Below are 22,564 nucleotides of genomic sequence, written 5' to 3' on the forward strand. Positions count from 1 at the left end.
ATATATTCGTCGTTCAATATGAATAAAACACACTATTAATATGGCGCACTATTATTCATAATATTCAGATAAATAAACCCCGTTTAATGGAAATCGAAGCTTATGAAATGTATACAAAATGACGTCGATTCATGCAGACATCGATAAAGGGGCCTTTATGTGATAAATACACAAGTTGACATTAAGCCGTGGCGATTATAATGGATTCTCAATCGGACAAATAAACCTATTAGGTTTGTTATTATTGGAAAAAGAGTATAAATCACATTATTTGTTTTGACCTATCCTATAAAAGAAAACGTGTCGAAGTCTAGGTGGCGGATCCTTGGCGTTAGGTGGATCTATTTTTTATTCAGGTATGTTCGGGAGGTGTGAAACTCCCACACACTGCGAGATACTATAAAGAGTTAGGGGGGTCGGGGTAAAGGGAGGTAACCCTCACACTAGCCTTATTCCTACCCAGAATTCCCAAAGATGTTTTTTTCCGTGTGGAACAAACATCCCAAAACCGACCTGATGTCCCCCACTGTCCCTCAAATGACAGCACCCATCAGACTCAGCTACGCGAAATGAAATAAAAATGGGGTTTAACGTCCTACTATTCTGCTCCTAACCTGGGCTAATGAAGACGGGCATACGCCATACAGTGTGCTATGAGGGAAATTTTGCCCGGACAGCGGCACTACGGCCTACTCTTATATCGAATTCCAACTGCCAAGGGATCTTTTACGTGCACGCCAATGTGTACACGGGACCTCGGTTTTTCGTCCCATCCGAACGACTAGACAGCTTTCCTTGTCAGCCCCTCCGTCCTGCATCACTGACAAGGGAGAACCACGCCGGAAAATCTGGATGAACTTTCTCGGCCAATGCAGGGATCGAAGACCCGACCTCCAGGCTAGCGAGCTAGCGTCTTACCCACTTAGCCACGTGATCCCCTTTCAGCTACGCAATTCTATGTAAGTTATAACAATAATAATAATAGAGAACGTCTTTGATTGCTTTATAGAAAGACAGCTATTGAAATGTAAAATGGTTTTCTAGTAATCCGGACACCTGTGATGGCATTGTTGTCAAATATATCATTATTATTCACACATATACATAGTCTATTTATCATACAACTTTTGTATAATGTAACTTCTCTGATAGGCATTTAGTAATTCTGAACATATTGACGCAAAATACAATTTTATAGATATACTGATAAAGTAACTGAACATATAAAACATAACATACAATTTTATTATGAAACTCTATAGCTGTCTGGTTCCGAATCCCCGGCTGTACGTGACAAGGAGTAGGGTCGCCTGTCCAACCTCGTGGGTTTTCTCCGGGTCCTCCGGTTTCCTCCCACTGCTAAAGCAAATTATTGAAATAAAATTAAACCATATGTTAGTCCCGAAATGACCTAGTTTGTGTCGAGTGGACGTTAAACCCCATCTCTCTCTCTCTCTCTCTCTCTCTCTCTCTCTGCTATAAGGATACTTTCGTGTTTGTCAAATGTCTCGTCTGTAATACCGTCAACGTACACCCCCTCCCCCCATTTCATTTCGTTTTGGTGGAACAATAACGCCCAGCATCTGTGACATTAACTTACCGCCGACAAATGGAATTGAAAGACGTATAGATGAACTCATTCAGACAAATGTCACACACGTACCGATAGATTAGTTTCGAAATTACACATTAATGTGTTTTCGACAATTTAAACGCAAGATAGTAGAAAACAACATCTCAACATCAACAACGAAAGCCCACGTTCATCCCACAAAACAAGTAGATACAATTAAATGAAATTAGAAAACTTTATTTTTGGCCCAAATAAAAGAGGCCTAGGCATTTTAAGTTACAATCTTCGCTTACAAAATCTCATCATATCCAGCCATGCAAGACTGTCGGTGTTGTTGTCTATTACATTTTTAACGTCCAATACATTGTGTATTGTATTATGGACAGGTTGATTTAATTAAGTTTTTTACATATTGGTGCATGTTTATTACAATTTTAACGTTCAATACATTATGACGTATGATATTATGAACTGGTTGATTTAATTAAGACCATTTGTATATGAAAAGGGCATAAAAGCGGTAAAATGTATAAAGGGGTCACGGTGGCTAAGTGGGTAAGACGCTGGCTCGCTAGCCTGGAGGTCGGGAGTTCGATCCCTGCAATGGCCGAGACAGTTCATCCAGATTTACCGGCTTGGTGCCCCCTTGTCAGTGATGCAGGACGAAGGACCTGATAAGGACAGCTGTCTAGTCGTTCGGATGGGACAAAAAACCGAGGTCCCGTGTACACATTGCCGTGCACGTAAAATATGCCTTGACAGTTGGAATTCGATATAGGAGTAGGCCGTAGTGCCGCTGTCCGGGCAAAATGTCCCTTATAGCACACTGTATGGCGTATGCCCGTCTTCATTAGCCCAGTTCGGAATAGAACAGTGAGACGTTAAACCCCATTTCATTTCATTTCTGTATGTATTAAAAAAAAATGTCCATAATATCATATTTATTGTATTGGATGTTAAATCTGTAATAAACAACACCATAAAGAAACTAATACTTTAAAACATGGAGATAAAATTGGCTGAGAAAAGTGGCAGGTCATCTTCTCCCTTCGTAAGAATAGAGGTTAAATAAGCCATGCAAACATTCATCTGACACCTCTGTATACCTGATATGCTAATTAGCTATATTAAGTAGCAATAATAAACAGGTCATTGTATATTATACGTCAATTGGAACGAACAATGTGGGCGAAGAAGGCAAGTTCTTCATTCATGAAATTATCACTTAGAATAGCAAAAAGGAAGGCTTTTTAATAGGACAATTAGACAAATGGGGCATAAATTATAAGCAACTGAGAATTTGGTGTTCAATAAGCGATAAATATGATATACAGAATATAGCAAGTCAAGTCTGAGAGTATTATACTGTAACTTAATTAACATTTATACTAATACAAAAGCCAGTTCACACATGGCAACATTTCTACATGCATCGTGCTAGTCATAGAGGTGAACTGATATATTCAAATGTTGTAAATTTACCCGGGAAAGATTATTTGAAGGATCGTAAATGAAATGGGGAAATGAAATAGGGTTTAACGTCCTACTGGGATAATGAAGATGGGCATACGCCATACAGTGCTATGAGGGAAATTTTGCCCGAGCGGTGGCGCTACGGCCCACTTTTATATCGAATTCAAACTTCCAAGTGATCTTTTACGTACACTCCAATATGTACACACCTCGCTTTTTTGGGCCATCCGATCAACTAGACAGCTGTCCGTGCCAGGCCGTACATCCTTAACAACTCAATGTCCAGCAAATGCCAATGTTGACAGTCATATGACCAATAGAATCTGTGAGGATATCAATTATTTATTGACAAGAGATAAAGAATGAAAGACTATTGTTTGATACATTTATAAAGGCCATTAATTTACTACGAGAACAGATCAAGAGTTAATTGTCCCGTTATTTACCATATGTATCATTATCTAGGACTATAGAAACACCAACCAGTTTTTTATTTACCATGTATGATTAACAAGGACTACAGAAATATCAACCAGTCTTTTATTTACCATACAAGATATGAAGGATTAACAAGGTCTATAGAAACATCAGCATGTCTTTTTTTTACCATACAAAGTATGCGGGATTAACTGGGACTATATCAGTACCAACGGCTAAATCTATTTGTTATGGCCAACTCAATTTTTATCAAGGTGAAAGAGAGAGAGAAATGGGATTTAACGTCCACTCGACACAAACTAGGTAATTTCGGGACTAACACATGGTTCAATTTTATTTCTATAATTCGCTTGCGCGTAGGGGTCTTTAGCAGTGCGAGGAAACCGGAGGACCCGGAGAAAACCCATGAGGTTGGACAGGCGACCCTACTCCTTGTCACGTACAGCCGGGAAATCGAAACCCCGCCAGTTGACTCAATGACAGACCGTATGATACAGCGCAGCGCGCACGTGCTAACCATTCGGCCATCCAACCCTCCTTTTATCAAGGTCGTCTAGATGTAAATGAGGTTAGGACACGTGCTTGTTGGCGAGCATGTACGTTAGGGTTAGGGTAAGCATTGGGGCTAGCTCAAGGGTTAGCGTTATCGTTTGTGTCGAGTGGACGTTAACACACCCTCTCTCTCTCTCTCTCTCTCTCTCTCACACACACCTTTATAATAATATATCAATGAATTTACACAGCTTACAAACGCCTGGACGAGGGAGACAATAACTACCATTGATACCTTAGTAACGGTACGGATCATCAATGGAATTTGGATCGTAAATCTGACAAACTTTCTTCCATTGTTCTCCCTGTGTTTATCTTTATTTAGTTCATATTATTATAGACTTGAACAACAGCACAACTTTATCAATACACACATCTGCCCTCTTATAATCGGGGGAGTGTGGGGGCGCTGGCTCGGTAAGTTCGTCGAGATTTTCTGGCGAAGTTTCCCCTTGCCAATTCTGCAGGACGAGGGCCTGATAAGGACAGTTGTCTAGTCGTTCAGATGGAACGAAAAACCGAGGCCCCATGTAGACATTTGGTGCACATAAATAATCCATTGGTAGTTGGAATTCGATACAGGAGTAGACCATAGCGACGCTGTCCGGGCAAAATTTCCGTCATAGCACACTGTATGGCGTATGCCCGTCTTTATTAGCCCAGTCGAAGCAGAACATTAGGACATTAACCCCCATTTCATTTCATTTCTTATTATCAGCCATTCAGCCCGTTTAATGAATGAATGTAATATGATTTAGCGTCCTACTTTGCTGCTCCAACGGGAAACCAGGATGAAATTAACCATTTTTAGAATTATACTCTTTTAAAATATTCCCTTCAAATTACACTATTTATAATTAAAGAAGTCTTTTTAGATATCCTTTCAGAATTAAACTTTCTTTAGAATTACACTTTCTTTAGAATTACACCTTTTTTTTTTAAGAATTATACTCTTTTAGATACTAATTTAGAATTAACCTCTTTTAAATAAATATTTCCTACAAATTATACTCTTTTAGAATTATTTTCTGTTAGATAACTATTTCCTTCAATTTATACTCTTTTAAAATTATTCTCTGTTAGAATTATACTCTTTTAGAATTATACTCTTTTAGTTAAACATACATTATGCAAGAGCTAAATCTGCCTATTGCAGGTCTTTCTTGATGCCTGAATGGTTATATAAACAAATAATTAGACATTTATTAACAAAACAAGAACATAATCAACTCTCGATGGCATCGGATACTCGAGATTTTAACGGTTCGCCGTTTAAAAATTTTATGTAAAAATGGGAAAGCGGGCCTAAGTCTCGAATATACCAGTACCCTGGTTACCACTAACTAGGTAATTTCAGGACTAACCTTTTAGAATTATTCCCTGTTAGATAACTATTTCCTTCAACTTGTACTCTTTTAAAATTATACTCTTTTAGATAACTATTCACGTCAAATTTATACCCTTTGAGAATTATAATCTTTTAGAATTATACTCTCTTAGAATCATGCTCCTTCAGATAACTATTTCCTTCAAATTATACCCTTTTAGAATTATACTCTTTTAGATAACTATTCCCTTAAAATCACACCCTTTCAGAATTAAACTCCTTTTAGAATTAAACTTTTTTTTAGAATTATAATCTTTTAGATAACTATTTCCTTCAAATTATACTGTTTTAGATAGCCGTTTCCTTCAAATTATACTCTTTTAGAATTAAACTCTTTTAGGGAACTTTAGACCCCAATTTATTTCATTTCTTTTAGAATTATATTCTTTTAGATAACTATTTCCTTCAAATTAGTCCCTTTTAGGATTATTCTCATTTAATATTATACTGTTTTCGAATTTTAAACACTCGATTTCTTCTAATTTGGATATTTTTTTAAAAACTAACACACGATCGCAATGTTGTTGTTTTTTTCTTTAGATTTTTTTTTTGAATTAATCTAAGTTTCTTAAACTAAATTCTAGTCTGCCTAATGCAGGATCACGTCGAGTTTTTGTTAACTCTTGAATGAGAAAGAATTAGGTGTTAAAACTTGGCTAGATCTGAAAACTAAAAGTGATTTATTAGATTTAAGAGTGTAAAAGTGAGCACCTGGTCATGCGATCCCATAAAACACGACTCGATATTTCTAAACACTGCCATTCTTCTCTCCCTTCAATACAATCCTTAATACGCTTTATTTATTCAAAACCTTTTCATATTCAATAGAATTTTTATTGGCATAAATTGGTTATCGTCTGAATAAAGCGATTGTTCGTTAGTTACAGAACTAACGCGAACAAAACCTCGATTGAATACAAAATACAAATTGTGACCGATAACAATGCACGAGGCACATTAAGGGGACATAACTGAGTTTATATATGACTCTATTATTCCGTATATCCTAAAGTGAACATAAACTGTTCATTGAGGTGGACTAATGTGATAGACCGAACAATCAGTCCATTCTGTACATCTCTATTCGTATGACAATCGGCCTTTAAACACTGTCTTTAATAGTGTATTAAGTGGCAGAAGTTTTAAATAAGTAATACGTATTTTAGATGGGAAAATAAAGACTCATGGGTTAATTCTTTAATGCCAATCGTTCTCGTATACTTAATATAATTGAAATGCTGTTTAACGTTTCACTTTTCTGCACCGACTGGGCTAACGAAGACGAGCATACGAACTAAAACCTACTCCTTTTTCGAATTCCAAATGTTAGGGGGTCTTTTACGTGCACGCCAATGTGGACACGCGACCTCGGTTTCCAACTCATCTGAACGACTAAACTCTTTTCCTTACGTGGAAGCGAATTATTAAAATGTACCTTATGTTAGTCAGACATTAACCCCCGCCCCCTCTCTCTTTCTCTCTCTGAAACGCCAATACTGTCTGGCGGTATATATATATTTATTTTGTCAATTATCATTGCTACTATAATATAATAAACCAATTATCCATTTTAGCGTTAAATTATTAAATATCGACGATGAACTAATTCATTCAACATCACTGTCATCCGATAATCTAGAGAGTTGATTATGGGGTTGTGATGTGAACAAATGTCTAATTAATAGTTAATGTAACATTTGAAGCCTAACAAAACAAAGCTAGCTCTTACATTATGCCTCTATTAAGAAACGAAGAATCATCCGAAGAGTCAGTTCTATCCGAAGAGAATGAGCGCTTGCTCATTTTATTCTGATTTTTTAAGTAGATCGAGGCATTTGTCATCTAAGCTTCAGCTACAGGGATACTTGCGAACTAAACTTATTAAAACATTTAAAAAGTTTTATGGCCGTCATATTGACTTGATGGTAAATATAACATGTCTCTCTCGGCTATTATTCTAGATATATTTAATTTACGCGTATACTATCTCCCTGATAATGTCTGTCTACTACATCGTTAACACTGTTCATCACGTGCATTTTGCATACCGATAGTTCATTGGCCAATCACGCTATTTTACCGAGATTTCGCCTAATAGTTTGGATGCAGCTATGGCGGGTGTGGCGCCAGGCAGTGTAAGCTTACTCTTCCGGACACCTGTTACCACTGTTGTCGTGTATTTTGTACACGGTGAACAGTCCATATGCTGATTACACTATTTTGCCTTATTACACTATTTTGCCTATACCGTTTTTATAGGACTTCGAATTTTGTCTAATGATTTGGATTGTTCGTACTTAGTTTTATTTTATTTATATTTACTTTAAAGTATAATATTCGTCATATTGGTTTTAACAGTGTGGTGGTGGTGGTGTGTGTGTGTGTGTGTGTGTGGAGGGGGGGGGGGTGTATATGCTAAGTATGTTAAGTATGTGTCGTGTGGACGACTACCCCCCATCCATTTTCTTGCTCTCTCTCTCGGTTCTAACCGACGAAAATGATCATATTATACTTTTCATATCGGTTTTAACAGCGTGGCTGTCTTTTGGTTTTAGGTTAACCAGTATGTAAGTATGTGTCATGTAGACGGTGCCCCCCCCCCCAACAAACATACACACCCACACACCCACCCACACACACACCTCTGCTCCCCACTCCCCTGTCTCCCTTGCTCTCTTTCAGATCTATCCGACGAAAATGAACGTATTATATTTTTCATATTGGTTTTAACAGCGTGGCTTTCTTTTGGTTTTAGGTTAACCAGATGGTTTCATCTTAAAGTAATTTTGACCCCAGCCTTGGTTATTGTTTATCCGTTTTATTACAAGAGGAAGGTTTTTATGGCTCGTTAAGAAATTTAATCAAGACATGTATGACTTAACAATAAGGGTCGACATTTAATCACGGCCTCTCATTAATCAGAAGACAGTCAACACGGTCCTTGTTCTCTTCAGCGCCCCCTGTTCACCTTTTACAAGTCTGATAATAAAGGGGGCGAACTTGTCCTTAATATTGATTATTGCCTTGAATTATTCGAGAAATTTGCGGTGACTCAGTGAGTAAAACGTTCGCCGAGAATGTTCAATTTATTTTAAACATGAAAACGTATTTTGTTATTGCTTCGATACAGATCATTGGCACCCTCTGCAGACCATATAAATAAGCCTTGTTACCTATAACTTTTGAGGGCCGAATGGTTAGCACGTGCGCGCTGCATCATGAGGTCTGTCATTGAGTCAAATGGCGTGGTTTCAATTCCCCGGTTGTACGTAACAAGAAGTAGGGTCGCCCGTCCTATCTAATGGGTTGATTTCCGGATCCGCCGGTTTCCTCCCACTGCTGAACACCCCTACGCACAAGCGAATTATAGAGATAAACCTCATTTCCCTCCCTCTCTCTCTATAACTTTAAGAATAATCTTACGGCGAAACTTTTTTCTTTCAATCCGATTGAATACAAGCTGGGAGATTATCTATCGTCGATGTTTTGGTTTTGATTTCTTAATATAAAGGTTCTCGCTATAATAGTTAAAAGAATAGATAACGTAAATAGATATGCCAAAAATTTAGTCAAATTGTTCCACTCTAAACCGAGATATTAGCATCTGAATTTTAGGCTAGCCTCGATCATCATTACTAAAGTCGGTACGATAAAAAAACAAAGTCTCGATTATCCATTTTTACGTTTAATTATTTTTTCAAAAAATGTATTCCAATCCGCTAAATATCGAAAAAACTAGCTATGCCGAGAGTTGATTATGTTCTGGATAGGTTAATAAATGTCTAATTAATAATTCATATAGTATTTCTGGCCTAAAGAAAGACGTGCAATAGACAGATTTAGCTCAGTTTGGGAACATTTTAGTGTGGATTTGAACTTGAAAAATTAGATATTGTCTGAAAAAATTACTAAGGACGATGACGATCAATAGCTTTAAACTATGGTCTGTGTGTGTGTGTGTGTGTGTGTGTGTGTGTGTGTGGGGGGGGGGGGTTAGGATTACCTGTCCAACCTTCTGGGTTTTCTTCTCGGGATGCTCCGGTTTCCTTTCACAGCTAAAGACTCCTATGCGCGGCGAATTTTTTAAAATAAAATTGAAACATATGTTAGTCCCGAAATGACCTAGCTTGGGTCGAGAGAACATTAAATCTCTCTCATCGACAAACGACGTTCTACTTCTAAATATATCATAGTTACAACCATCATTGTTACGAACTACAAATATGCGTTACTCTCTCTCTCTCTCTCTCTCTCTCTCTCTCTCGTCGATATTGTTGTAAATGTTTTACTCATTGGTCAAATATTTCTTTTTAGACAAAACGACGAGAAATTAAACCAACAATGGCCAGTTTATGGATGTTGAAATGATCATAAAAGATCATTCCACACATTGAGATGACCAGCTGAGCAAATACACAAAGATTATGTCAGCGCTATATGGGTATGTTGTCTATTTCAAATAAAGTTATAAAATTTTGATGATAATTACACCCTTGAAACTTCTCCCTTGAAGTTAGGGTTAAAGCAAAATAAAATCTATCACATCTTTCCTTTGTTTATAAAACTTTATTAATGGACGAGCCTGCCTCTTATGTCAGGATTATCCAGGCATCTTCAACCGGTGTTAATTGGTTTAAATTGGACAGGGCAGTTGAAATGATATTCTCTCAGAAGACTGAAAATGAGAATAAAAGTGGCTTTAACAGACAGAATAAGTGGGTGAATTCATCATTGGTTTAACGTTTTCTTTCGATAAGTAGATTAACCCGTCAGACCATTCCTTAATTCAGTCTATAATCAGACCAAAAGTAGGACTATTAGTCCCGAGAAACTGATCATCTCTTTGCCAGAGCCTATTTAAAATGCTCGTTCATCATTCTAATGGTATTGTCCAGCGTCGACAGCTACGACCCCGGAATTATAAACACGGGATAAAAAGGTGCATTGAAAAATCTACAAATGGTCCTTTACTCAAAATGGAGACCCTGTCACGTGCAAACAATCACGTGAATAAAAGAAAGTTATCAGGAGACAATTAGCGGATAATTGATATCAATAACAATAAACATGATGTCGAAATACTGTCACTTAATGCGTTTTAAACGGGCAAATAATGACCATTAAACCACCTTAATTAAGCCGCCATTATGACTGTTGTTCGTGTACACAAAAACTCGTGACGTGTACTTCCTTTGAGTCGCGCGATCTCTATACTGATGACGTAATTTGTTGAATGAGGTTTGAATGTGAATTTCTAACAGCTGTTTTGAGAATGAGTTTTACTGCGTTTAGTTATGTTATTGCTACTATCACAATTTGTCGGTCGTTTGACACAACGCTGCATTCATTTTGATAGTTAATAGTTTCTTTCAATAGCAGATATGTTTGTCCGCAAATGAAGCGACACGGGAAACGAGTTTTGTGAAGTTGTAAAATTTGAACCTCAATTGTCAGGATAGATAGATCACCGTTCCAATGTTTAGACCAGAACTCATTAACAAAAACATTGTTGATTAAATTACCCGACCTTACTCTTTACGTGTTGAGTCACTTTCGTATTCAATTTATTATTTATTTTAAAGCCGCAGTAGTCATATGCAACTTTAAGTATATATAGGCTTATACGTTTAATAGTAAGTGCGTGTCGGTTGCATGGCCGAATGGTTAGCACGTGCGCGCTGTATCATAAGGTCTGTCATTGAGTCAACTGGCGTAGTTTCGAATCCCCGGTTGTACGTGACAAGGAGTAGGGTCACCTGGCCAACCTCGTGGGTTTTCTCCGGGTTCTCCGGTTTCCTCCCACTGCTAAAGACTCCTACGCGCAAGCGAATTATTGAAATAAAATTAAACCATATGTTAGTCCCGAAATGACCTAGTTTGTGTCGAGTGGACGTTGAACCCATCTCTCTCTCTCTCTCTCTCTCTCTCTCTCTCCCCCTCTCTCTTAATAGTAAGTGCAGAGGGACTGCACCACACACAAAAAATATACAAGACAAATCTACGGACAAGGCACAAATTACAGACATCACAAACAACAAACGTACAGATCAGATCATGTTAATGAATCAGAGGGCTAGCCGTAAGCGTCCACTACGCTGTACAGTCCCGGACTTAACACAAGGTACAATTTTATGGGTACACAATTACTGAGTTTAAAGCTAAGCGACGTTTCGACGAGGACACTCATCATTTGCTTGATAAAGACGAAAGTATCCTCGTCAAAACGTCGCTTAGTATTAAACTCTGTAATTGTGTGCCCATAAAATTGTACCTTGTGTTAATATGCCCAATTACTCAATGCCAATTAAAGAAGTTCCGGACTTGTAGTGATTCAGACTTCACTGAAAATGAAACAAATTAGAATATCACACAAATTGAAATTATATGAACATGATTGTTGGACCAGGAACTGATTCGCGAAACACTACTCATCTAGTTGTTCTTGGTGGCGACAGTAACGGCACGGGGGTTGACGAAAACCGAACCCAGTTCTAGAAGAAAACGAAACGAAATGGGGGTTTAACGTCCTATGATTCTGCACCGACTGGGCCAATGACAACGGACATACGCCATACAGTTTGTCACGAGGGAATTTTTACTTCCTGAGCCAACGCGGCTCACAGAACATAAACTAAGATAAATAATAATAAAGTTGAATTATTTCCAGATTTCTAGTATCATCATGTATCACGATAAACAAATATAGCTTGACAAGGGACAGCTGTCTAGTCGTGCGGATGGGACAAAATATCGAGGATCCGTGCGCGTAATAAAACCCTTGGTAGTTGGAATTCGATATAAGAGTAGGCCGTAGCGCCGCTCTCCGGACAAAACGTGCTTCATAGCACACTGTATGGCGTATGTCCGTCTTCATTAGCTTAGTCGGCGCAGAATAGTAGGACGTTAAACTCCTGTGTCGTTACTGTCGACTAACACGGTATAATTTACAAATGATATTGATATGAGCAGAAAAGTAGGACGCTTAACCACATTTTTTTTACATTTTATCTTCTTCTAGTACTGGATTCGGTTTTCACCAACCTCTGCGTCGTTACTGTCGACTAACAAGGTAGGCGCAGAACAGTATGACGTTAAACCCCCTTCATGTCATCTTATTCCAGGAACCTCTGTCGACTAACACCGTGTAACTTACAACTGATATTGATAGTTTGGTCTCGCTCAACAGCCGTCGATAAACGATTAATCTTCAGCCCCCAACTTATTAAACCAACCTCTCATTTCAACGATTCGGTCGCCCGGGGAAATTAATTCTTAATTCGATTGCAACAAATTTGGGGGTCTCTATAGGGTAATATTGAATCAGAGTTATCGTCTTATCGAAGTAAATTACCAACCATTAGCAGGACAGGCACGTTCTACCAAACGACATCGAGGCTTGTTATCCATATTGAGGCTTGCCAACTCTACCTCCTTAACCTTTCAAACAAAAAGAAACGAAATAAAATTAATTGTCCATTGGTCTTCTACAGGATATAGTAAGTGTTGGAGGACTTTACTGTTCGCAAAACCTGCAGACAAAAAAAATCTACATAAACATTCCATCTGATAAAAATACTGATCAATATTTCGTTTCGTTTTTTTATACTTTTGATGGCCTATACTACATGGAGATCTGACCGGTTGTAGTGGAAGGTCGCGTCAGATGTCATGCGAGCGGGTTTAGACCTATGACGTCAGACATTTGATTAACCCCTCACAACATCCAGAACGCGTGTTATATACAACTCTTCCAGATCCTGGTGTAGTAAAGACAAGTAAAACGAAATTTTGAACTATAAAAAACGAAACGAAATAGGATCTGTGTTTTAATAAGATTGCATAAACATTGCAAGAAATTAACAACAAATATCAAATCAAGTGAATGATCTAAAAATTATATTTGGAATGTGTTTAACCAGTTCTGTCACGTATGTGATAATGACTGACACCAATATTGTCCTTCAAAATAAATCAGTTTCGCAAATTTCTCTTTAGTGGGTCAACCTTTCGAGCCCCATAGCACCCCTCAGCTACACTACTAAATAGAATTTTGCCAAGGATGCAGCATGATCTTTAAAATGCTTCGCTTCTGGACATAGTTATTCCCTTTTGGGGAGTCTACGGCCAACCATTCGCGTCCTACACACAGTACGATTTGCGTTACTTCTATACCCAATGGCGCAATTTCTTAAGTGAAACTTGCCTTTGATAAAAGTTTCAGAAATATTCTGTCAAATGTCCATTAGTTGAATTGTGGCCACTTTATCACAAGAAGAAGAGCCCAAGTAATCAAACGTCAGCCATTCAAACCACTTCATTACGTTAACTGTGATTCGGACTCGACATCAATAGCGAATTGACACAAAAAGGGTCTTGGCGAGGTTAAATCAAACGCGGAAAATTACGTTAAAAAGCGACCCGTCCAGTTCTCGCAAGCCAGATAAATGATGGGCAAGGATCTTAAGTGATTTGACCGTTTGCTGTCTTTCTTGGGTTGACAGGTAGTCGTCAAGGCGCTTATGTTAAGTTCTAGAGACGTGGCGAAATGTTCTATCAATAATAAACCGTCAGCTATTGTTGTGATATCATCGCGGTTATGCCGATTGAAGTCTGTCTTTGTAAACACCACAGTCAACTTTTCATCTATAAAATGTGCTGCTTGAATGCAGGAAGATGGCAGTCGTTCTGCAACTTATCGTCCACTAGGAGCCATTTGTCAAACTTAGGGATAAAAACTCGGAGATATCTTGGTTCTCGGACTGAAAGGAGAAAACGTCGTTAGAAAGCTTGGAGTATAATTTGTCTGTTATAGCGTGTGTCACAAGTGTGGATAGTTTCTCTTTAAAAGCATGATTTATTAGCTAAATTTATCATTATTAATTGCCCGGGATACCTCATGGAAATTAATCGCGCGCTATTTTTCTGTAGCGATTGCTCAACGAAAGCTGATTAGCCGTTTGGCAGTTAACAGCGCTAGCAAGCCTCGGTCGCTCTCAACACGTCCCTGGTGAATTGAGACAAAAAAATATAATTCGCCACACTAAAACCCGTTCAATTTTCATCGCGTGTTTATTGCAAACCTCTTAAAACAAATTATACACCACATAACCGGTTCTCGTGGGCCCCATAAGTCCTGACATATCCAATATTTCCTGCGAGTTGCTGCCCTTGGCTGTCAGAGGGCGCTATCGAACACGTTTAAAGCTACGGAGATCACGTGAGGCGCCCAGGGAGGTATTTACACCCCAGGAAAGATAATTTATCGCTGATCGGAGAGGCCTTAATGACCATTAACAAAATGGATCGCCACTCTGTTTTTTGAACACTTAATATTTGCACACAATATTGGGGAAAATATTGGGCATGTCTTCCTCGTCACACTTAATGCAAGACATATGATCTATCAAATGGTTTTTACAATAAGTGTTTTAAAATTCATATTAATACTTATTTGATTGTTTTGGGGTTGGTTTTTTTTTGTTTTTTTGTTTTTTTGTTTTTACGAAATATGGCCACACCGATTCAAGATCTACCTAACACTTGTGGGTGTCAATCTGGTTAAAACACAGATCCTATTTAGTTTCGTTTTTATAGTTCAAAATTTCGTTTTACTTGTCTTTACTACACTAGGATCTGGAAGAATTGCTATTTAACCCGCGTTCTAGATGATGTGAGGTATTAGCCATTGAAACGGTCTGTTACGGTGTGTTCTTGATTGGGTAATCAAATGTCTGACGTCATAGTGTGAAAAGCCGCTCGTATGACCTTTGACGCCACCTTCCACTACAATCGGCCAGATCTTCATGTAAAAGTATATAAAAAAACGAAACTTAATCTACTGCTGTATTTTAACCAGATTGTTGTGGGCGTCAGTCAGAAGATGTTAATTGTTACGCAATTATATACAATGAATCTTTGTTAACTGAAATGAATCATATTTGGACCGATATTCCTTTTAAAGGGTGTGTGTGTGTGTGTGTGTGGTGGAGGGGGGGGGGCGAATGGTTAGCACGTGCACGCTGCGCGCTGTATCATAAGGCCTGTCATTGAGTCAACTGGCGTGGTTTCGAATCCCAGGTTGTACGTGACAAGGAGTAGGGTCGCCTGTCCAACCTCGTGGGTTTTCTCCGGCTCCTCCGGTTTCCTCCCACTGCTAAAGACCGCTACGCGCAAGCGAATTATTGAAATAAAATTAAACCATATGTTAGTCCCGAAATGACCTAGTTTGTGTCGAGTGGACGTTAAACCCCATTTCTCTCTCTCTCTTTCTCTCTCTCTCCCTCTCTCTCTCTCTCTCCTTTTAAAGATTCAACTTCTGTAATATTGGAAGGGATTTAAAATGTCTTTAATATTTATTGAAATTTTATGACAAAAACAACAAAAGTTAAACAAAAATTAAAATTTAAGGCATCGCACTATTTGCAGGAGTATAAGGTTTAAGGGGTGTCGGGTGACCGGGTGGTCTACCTTGTGCGCTTTAGATTATAATAATCGTCTGTCTTTAAGTCAAGTGGCGTGGTGTCGACCTCACAGGTCGATTGCCCATTCTGGCGTGTTTTCTTCAGGTTTCTCCTGCTGTTAAAAAAAACCACCCTACAACCAAGCGAATTATTGAAATACAATTGAACCACGTCTTAGTTAGTTCAAAAATGATATAATTTGTTTTAAGTGTGTTTTAAACTCCATTTCTCTATCTCGGATCTTGTTTATTTATTCATTATCCAAAAACGAATCTTTCAAACTGTCATGCATCAGCCGTTATTGTTCTTAGGTTTAACGCCCGCTTATTTATATTTTTTAGTATATTCAGCGTAGGTGCGTGACCGTAAGCCAGAGGTGACCGTCCAGCTAGAGCTCGAAACGTTCGACACTCTAGGCCACTAGGCCATCCCAACCCATAATAATCAGTCGTCTAACATTTTATTACTTATAACACTTAGTGACGTCCATCATGGCATCAAATGACGTCATGTTACGGTAGATAACTCCCAAACATAATAAAGATCACTCCTTCGTTCGGGTTGTATACCCTACAAGAAAGAGACGGGCAAAAGACATAATAACGCGTCGGCCACTTCACGCTAATCTCATTTAAACAGACGAAGAATTCCGAACAACCCCTTACTTAACAATGGATGCCATGAAATGAAATCCGATTGATCATCATTTAGAACGGTTTTATACAAATCTGCTGACAAATGCTCAAACGAAAAGAGCCATTTTGTTGGATCCTTCATCATTAGTGCCTTTATCAAACTTCTTTTACTCGCTTCATTGCTATTCGTGGCCCATTCTTCTCATTCGGTTTAACGAGCATTTTATGACCAAATTAATTTTGCTCTCGTGAACGGTCATATAATTTCTTCATTGGAATTAATCAAATTAGGAGATTTCCGATTGGGCGGGAATATAAATGGAAGAGAAAGCTGGGTAAAGTATTTATTGAGACGTAATTTAGATTAAATATGAAAGAAGATAGATTATTAACACGTGTATGGTTAATTGATGTCTTTTGATCGAGCTGTTTGATGTGTATCAACTATAAATAAAATAAATACATCGATAATCGATCTTTCTCCTTCCCCTCCCCCTTAATTGTACTTACCACCAGTATTTCCGGCCAGCAAATCAACTGGAATTATTTACGTTATTTATTCCCGGAAGTAGTCAGAACAATCAACACAATGACCTGCTGAGACTGGTAACTCTGCTGGTGTTTTCGACGTCTGCAGAGCGGTTGGGTGGTCTGTCATATTGAGTCAAAGTGTGTGGTTTCGTGACAATAAATTAACAGTCCTCCCTGCCCAACTTCATACAAGCGAATTATAAAACACATAATATACCATACGTTAGTCCCGTTGTGTTGGCTGGACAATTAGATGTTACTTCCCCCTCTCCAACCAGTCACTGTCTTGTTTTAGAACACCTACTGCCAAGTTGAAGACATGGTGGCATTCTCCACACAAGCCTCGCTATCCAGTGTGAACTGCAGGGGATTTTAACTCTGCTTGGGAGAATGGACATTGTGGGTTCAATCCCACCGTTAGCATGCGTAGTTTCCCCTTTGTCAGTGCTCCAAGATCGTGGTCCTCGCAAACAAAAGCGTCTAGTTGTTCCGATGGGACGAAACCCGAGGTCACGTTTACAAATTTGGTATGCACGTTAAAGAACCCTTGGTAGTTGGAATTTGAAATAAGATCAGGTCAAAGCGCCGGTGTATTAGTTTAGTATTGGATGGTATTGGCTGATAGTTCAGACCAGAATGTCAGAGTTTCGCTATATGGTGATATTAAAGTGTATCGATATGACATTAATATAGTTTTGTATTTAGATAAGCTAAATTCAATCACGTGACTATGTTTGTTATTGTTTTCGTCACCGATGTGCTGTCATCAACAGTATTTCTTATATAGGCCTTGTCTGTTGTTCAATCAAAAAAAATAAAATATTGTTTAAACTAAATTTCTTTTAAATCAATGTGTTTATTCTTTGAATGGCATTTAGTAATTGGAACATAATCAAATAACACACTTTTAAGGAATGACAATTACTATGGTTTATAAACCAAAGTAATTGTTATCCATATATATTGCCTATGCGCAAGCGAATTATTGAAATAAAAATTAAACTATATGTTAGTCCCGAAATGACCTAGTTTGTGTCGAGTGGACGTTAAACCCCATTTCTCCCTCTCTCTCCATATATATTGTGTTATTTTGAAAACCAATGTATTGTCTTGTGAAATTGTATACTTTTTTTTCAGATCAAATACCATGTATATACGGAAATATTTTTATTCATTCATTCATCGCGTAGTCATGATGGCCCAGTGAGTCATAGGGTGGTCCTACTGTTCTGCTCCGACTTGCTCTAATGAAGGCGGGCATACACCATACAGTGTACAATGAGGGAAATTTTGCCCGGGCAGCGGCACTATGGCATACTCTTATAAATCGAATTCCAACTGTTAAGGGATCTTTAACGTGCACGCCGATGTGTACACGGGTCTTCGATCTTTCATCCCATTCGAACGACTAGACAGCTGTCCTTGTCAGGCCCTCCGTCCTGCACCACTGACAAGGGGAAACCACGTCTGAAAATCCCGATGAAATTTCTCGGCCAACACCGGGATCGAACCCGCGGCCTCCAGACTAGCGAGCCAGCGTCTTACTCACTTAGCCACCGTGGCTCCCCATGAAACGTAGCAGTTAAACCCTATTTCATTTTATTCGTATAAGAAGTGACTGTTTAAGTGAAACCAACCCACGTATAATAGACTTTAGTGAAGTCTATATTTGTGTTAGTTAAGATTATCGGGTTGGCTATAAATTACGTCCAGGCTGATTTAACTGAATAGAAATACATGATAAATATACCCAACAGAAGGAAATAAGTCAACAAAACAAACAATTAATATTCGGTGTAGCTTCGTTGCCGGGAATCCAAAATTTGACGTTATCATTGACTGCGGTATGAAAATACAAGATGGTGGCCGTCTATTGAAATGTTGCCGTCTGTGTGTGACAAATTGAATCACCTTTATATCGCTTATCGCTACATTTTGATGATCTTAGACGATATTCAATGAATACAACTCGATAGCTTATCAATACCGCGAACATCTTAAGAATTTATTATTTCTGAATTCAATACCCGGTTGTCAGAATCGAGGTCAAAGGGCAATAATATTTATCTTGTGATTTGCAATCTTATAATATAAAGACTTCACGTAAATTACAAATTGCGTATTACTTCTTCGAGTAGAGAACTAAAATATACAAGTACAATTTATATCGATATAAAAAAACCAAAATATTATATTTTATTGCTTGGGATTGGTTTTAAATTTAGAGAATCGCAGACATTACCGCACCGAAAGCCTCGCTGATTAATTTACTGGCAAAAGGAAGCAAGGATCCCATTGCACTTAATCTTTCAAGTAGCATTTTAGTACTTGGTCACATTAATTGTTATGGAATAAAATGACTGGTGTATCATAACGACAAGGGATTTATTCTTATTGTTAAAGCGGCAACAGATCTATACAAGCCACAATAATGTTGGGAGATGCTAATTGTAGGCCGATTGCGGAGGATCGGGAATTTCCGGAGTCCACAATGGCCACTTTATATACGGATTCTCTATACTGTTAATACTGCAGATCTCCATAAGATCCCTTGGCAGTTTGAATTCAATATAAGAGTAGGCCCAAGCAGCTTTGTCCGGGAAATCTTTCCCTGTATGGCGTATGCCCGTCTTCATTATCCCTGTCGTAGCAAAAGAAAGGACGTTAAACCCCATTTCATTTCTATTTCGTTTCAGTTTGTAAGATTCATTAAGTTTGTAGTTAGTTAGTGTTAGTTGTATTTTACGTCCGCTTCCACCGAGGTGATATCGCAGACAGTTTAAGTTTGTAGGTGACCATCATGTTTTAACTTCATACATAGACTAGACGTGTGTTTTTGTTATACGGTAATAACAATATTCCTGCTTTGGAACCTAAAAAGTTGTTTGTTTTATTTAAAGGGGAATTAGGTAAGATGAGATAAAGAGCTGAGAGTTTTCACTATAATATTTAAAAAATAAAAAATGAAAACAGAATATGCTGACAATTTCAGTAAAATTTCGAGACTCTGAACCGAGATATTAGCGATTCAATTTTAGGCTAGCCTAGATCGTCATTACAAATGTTGGTACGATAATAAACAAAATCTCGATTATCCATTTATACGTTAAATCATCCCTCATAAAACGTATTCATATCCACTAAATATCACGGGCTAACGATGGCATCGAGAGTTGATTATGGTCTGGATAAGTTAATTAATAATTTAGATAATATTTAAGGCCCAAAAGAAAGACCTGCATTAGGCAGATTTAGCTCTTGCATAATGCATGTTTAATATTTTACTGTTTTATTTTTACGTTCTGATCCTAACTCAAACCTCGTCACTTAATTTCTATCTGTACATTACAATAAATTTTCTATGTGAATTAAAAAATTGTTTGAGGTTATTCATCAATTTTGGGAAATAATTTAGTTAGATAAATACGTTACATATATCTCTACCAAAGTATTCAGGGATGTAAACTCATAATTTCCATATCAATAAAACATTGTGAGAAAATTGCAAATCAAGTTTGGGGAAAATAATTTTAAAATTAGGTGAGCACGTTTAAAATATCTGCACAAACGTGATCCATTAATTGAATTCATCGTGTCTATATGCAGAAAATGTTGTTAGATAATGACAAATCATTTTATTAACCACGCTGAAGATATCTCCCCAAACTTGATCTCGATTTGAACTCATCAAGCTGTACAAATTCGAGGAATTCATATTTTGGAGGTATTATTTAGTAAACATTTCATTTGATCAAATTGTATTATAGTTGTCTGTATATGTGTTATAAATAATTTTCCTGGGGAATTTATAACTATTGGGGGAGGGAGCATCTATATAAATATCAAATATACCGAGGTTTTAATTATTTGTATTTTATCAAAAAAGCACATGAACAAAAAACATCGCTAATTTTATCACCTTTTTACAGGGGGTGTGACTCTGTATGTAATATTATAGGAGGCGCTAAGAGAGATACTAGATGATCGTGACAAAACTCGGTACTTTTATTTTATTCAATCAGTATCAAATAATGTGTCGTTACGCGTGAAAACAATGATCAGGTTAGTCGTTTAATAAAACAAAAGATTAATTAACAGATAATCCCGGGTTGATTGTTATGTTTACATTTCTTTTTACCTGATCAGTGGGGGTCCAGTTAATTAACTACTACTCACGGGATTAGCGGGGGTGTTACAAAGAACGACAAGATGGTATCATTCAACAATGGCCGTTGAATGGGCGATGTTTTGTTGAATTTATTAGTAAAATAGTGACCGCTGGCCGCGTTAGAGGAGTGACCGTTGAATAAAGAGATGAAACAACAGAATTTCTACGGGGGGAATTTATCGTGACCACTTACAAGGAGATGTCGCTAAATAGGAGTGGCTGCTCATACAGATTCTACTGTACATATAAATTTCGGTTTATTTTCTTCTATTTCGTTGGTTTTTAAATAAAGCAAGTGAAATGCTAATATTATTGCGCTGTATGCATTTTATACCAACTGACATTAAAGTCAAACCTTCATTTAACCACTAGCGGGTGTTGTTCATGAAACAGACAATGGCCAGGCCCCGAATTCACAAAGCATTCTCCGATTTAAGCAAAACATTTACTCAAAATAGCCATTTATAAAACCTTTGTTGTTTTAATGTATCAAATACATCAATAAGAAACTATGTGCAAAGTTTTGTATTTCTGGATCAAAGATATTTCTCATAGACAGTGACTGAAAGTTGAGTAAATTCTTAACTTAAGTCTGAGAATGCTTTGTGACCGCAGGGCCAGGTATATTCTTTCTCGAAAACCTATCCATTTAGTTAGCAATACATTTAGTCGCTTTAGTTGTTTTTTTGAAAGGATAAGGGATAGGTCAGATACATGCCTATCAAATTGTTAATATCAGCAATATTATTATTTGTAATATTTAGAATATTTGGTTAATCTACCTGTGTATTATTATGTTCTTATCACCTGTAAATGTTTTAGATATCTTGTAATACACGCATCATATCGGTATATCAACATATTTTACATGGAGATAATCTGATACAAGATCCTGTCACACCACTTGTAGTAGCCGCCTGGATACAGAGGACTGTCGCCTTAATTGGGCGCTAAAGGTGTTCCCATATATGTGACATTTGCTTGTATAAATTCATAATCTACCAATCATCGTTGCTAGAACATTTATTTGCCGAAGAAACCAGACCCATGCCCACAAAACAAGGCTTTACTAAAGAAAGATTTTAAAATGATATAAAATATTGGTCTTCGGGGAATTTTTTCAAGTGGGTAAATTCCTACTTTTGCCGATAATGTGCCGTATCACTGCCGGGGGTCCTGGGAGAAGTTGTTTCAACTCGTGGGCTTCAGGTCCTAAATTCTGTCATTGAGTCTATAGTGCCGGGACAATGGATCGCCTATCTAACGTTGGCGGATTTTCGCCGTGTCCCCCAAATTCCCCTCACTGATAACGACCACTAGTCACAGGGACATTGTTCAAAGAAGCAG

The 22,564-nt window shown here is 37.8% G+C and overlaps 1 long non-coding RNA gene across 1 annotated transcript; it reads right to left on the reverse strand.

The window, feature by feature from the left end:
* Positions 1-10,004: 10,004 nt before the first annotated feature.
* Positions 10,005-22,126, reverse strand: LOC126816252 (uncharacterized). The gene is made up of 3 exons (XR_007678287.1): positions 22,000-22,126; positions 12,779-12,860; positions 10,005-10,098 (listed from the first exon to the last, which is right to left on the reverse strand). It is a non-coding gene; the product is annotated as an uncharacterized LOC126816252 (long non-coding RNA).
* Between the last annotated feature and the right edge of the window lie 438 nt (positions 22,127-22,564).

This window comes from Patella vulgata, chromosome 3, assembly GCF_932274485.2.
Source record: "Patella vulgata chromosome 3, xgPatVulg1.2, whole genome shotgun sequence".
Lineage (NCBI taxonomy): Eukaryota > Metazoa > Mollusca > Gastropoda > Patellidae > Patella > Patella vulgata.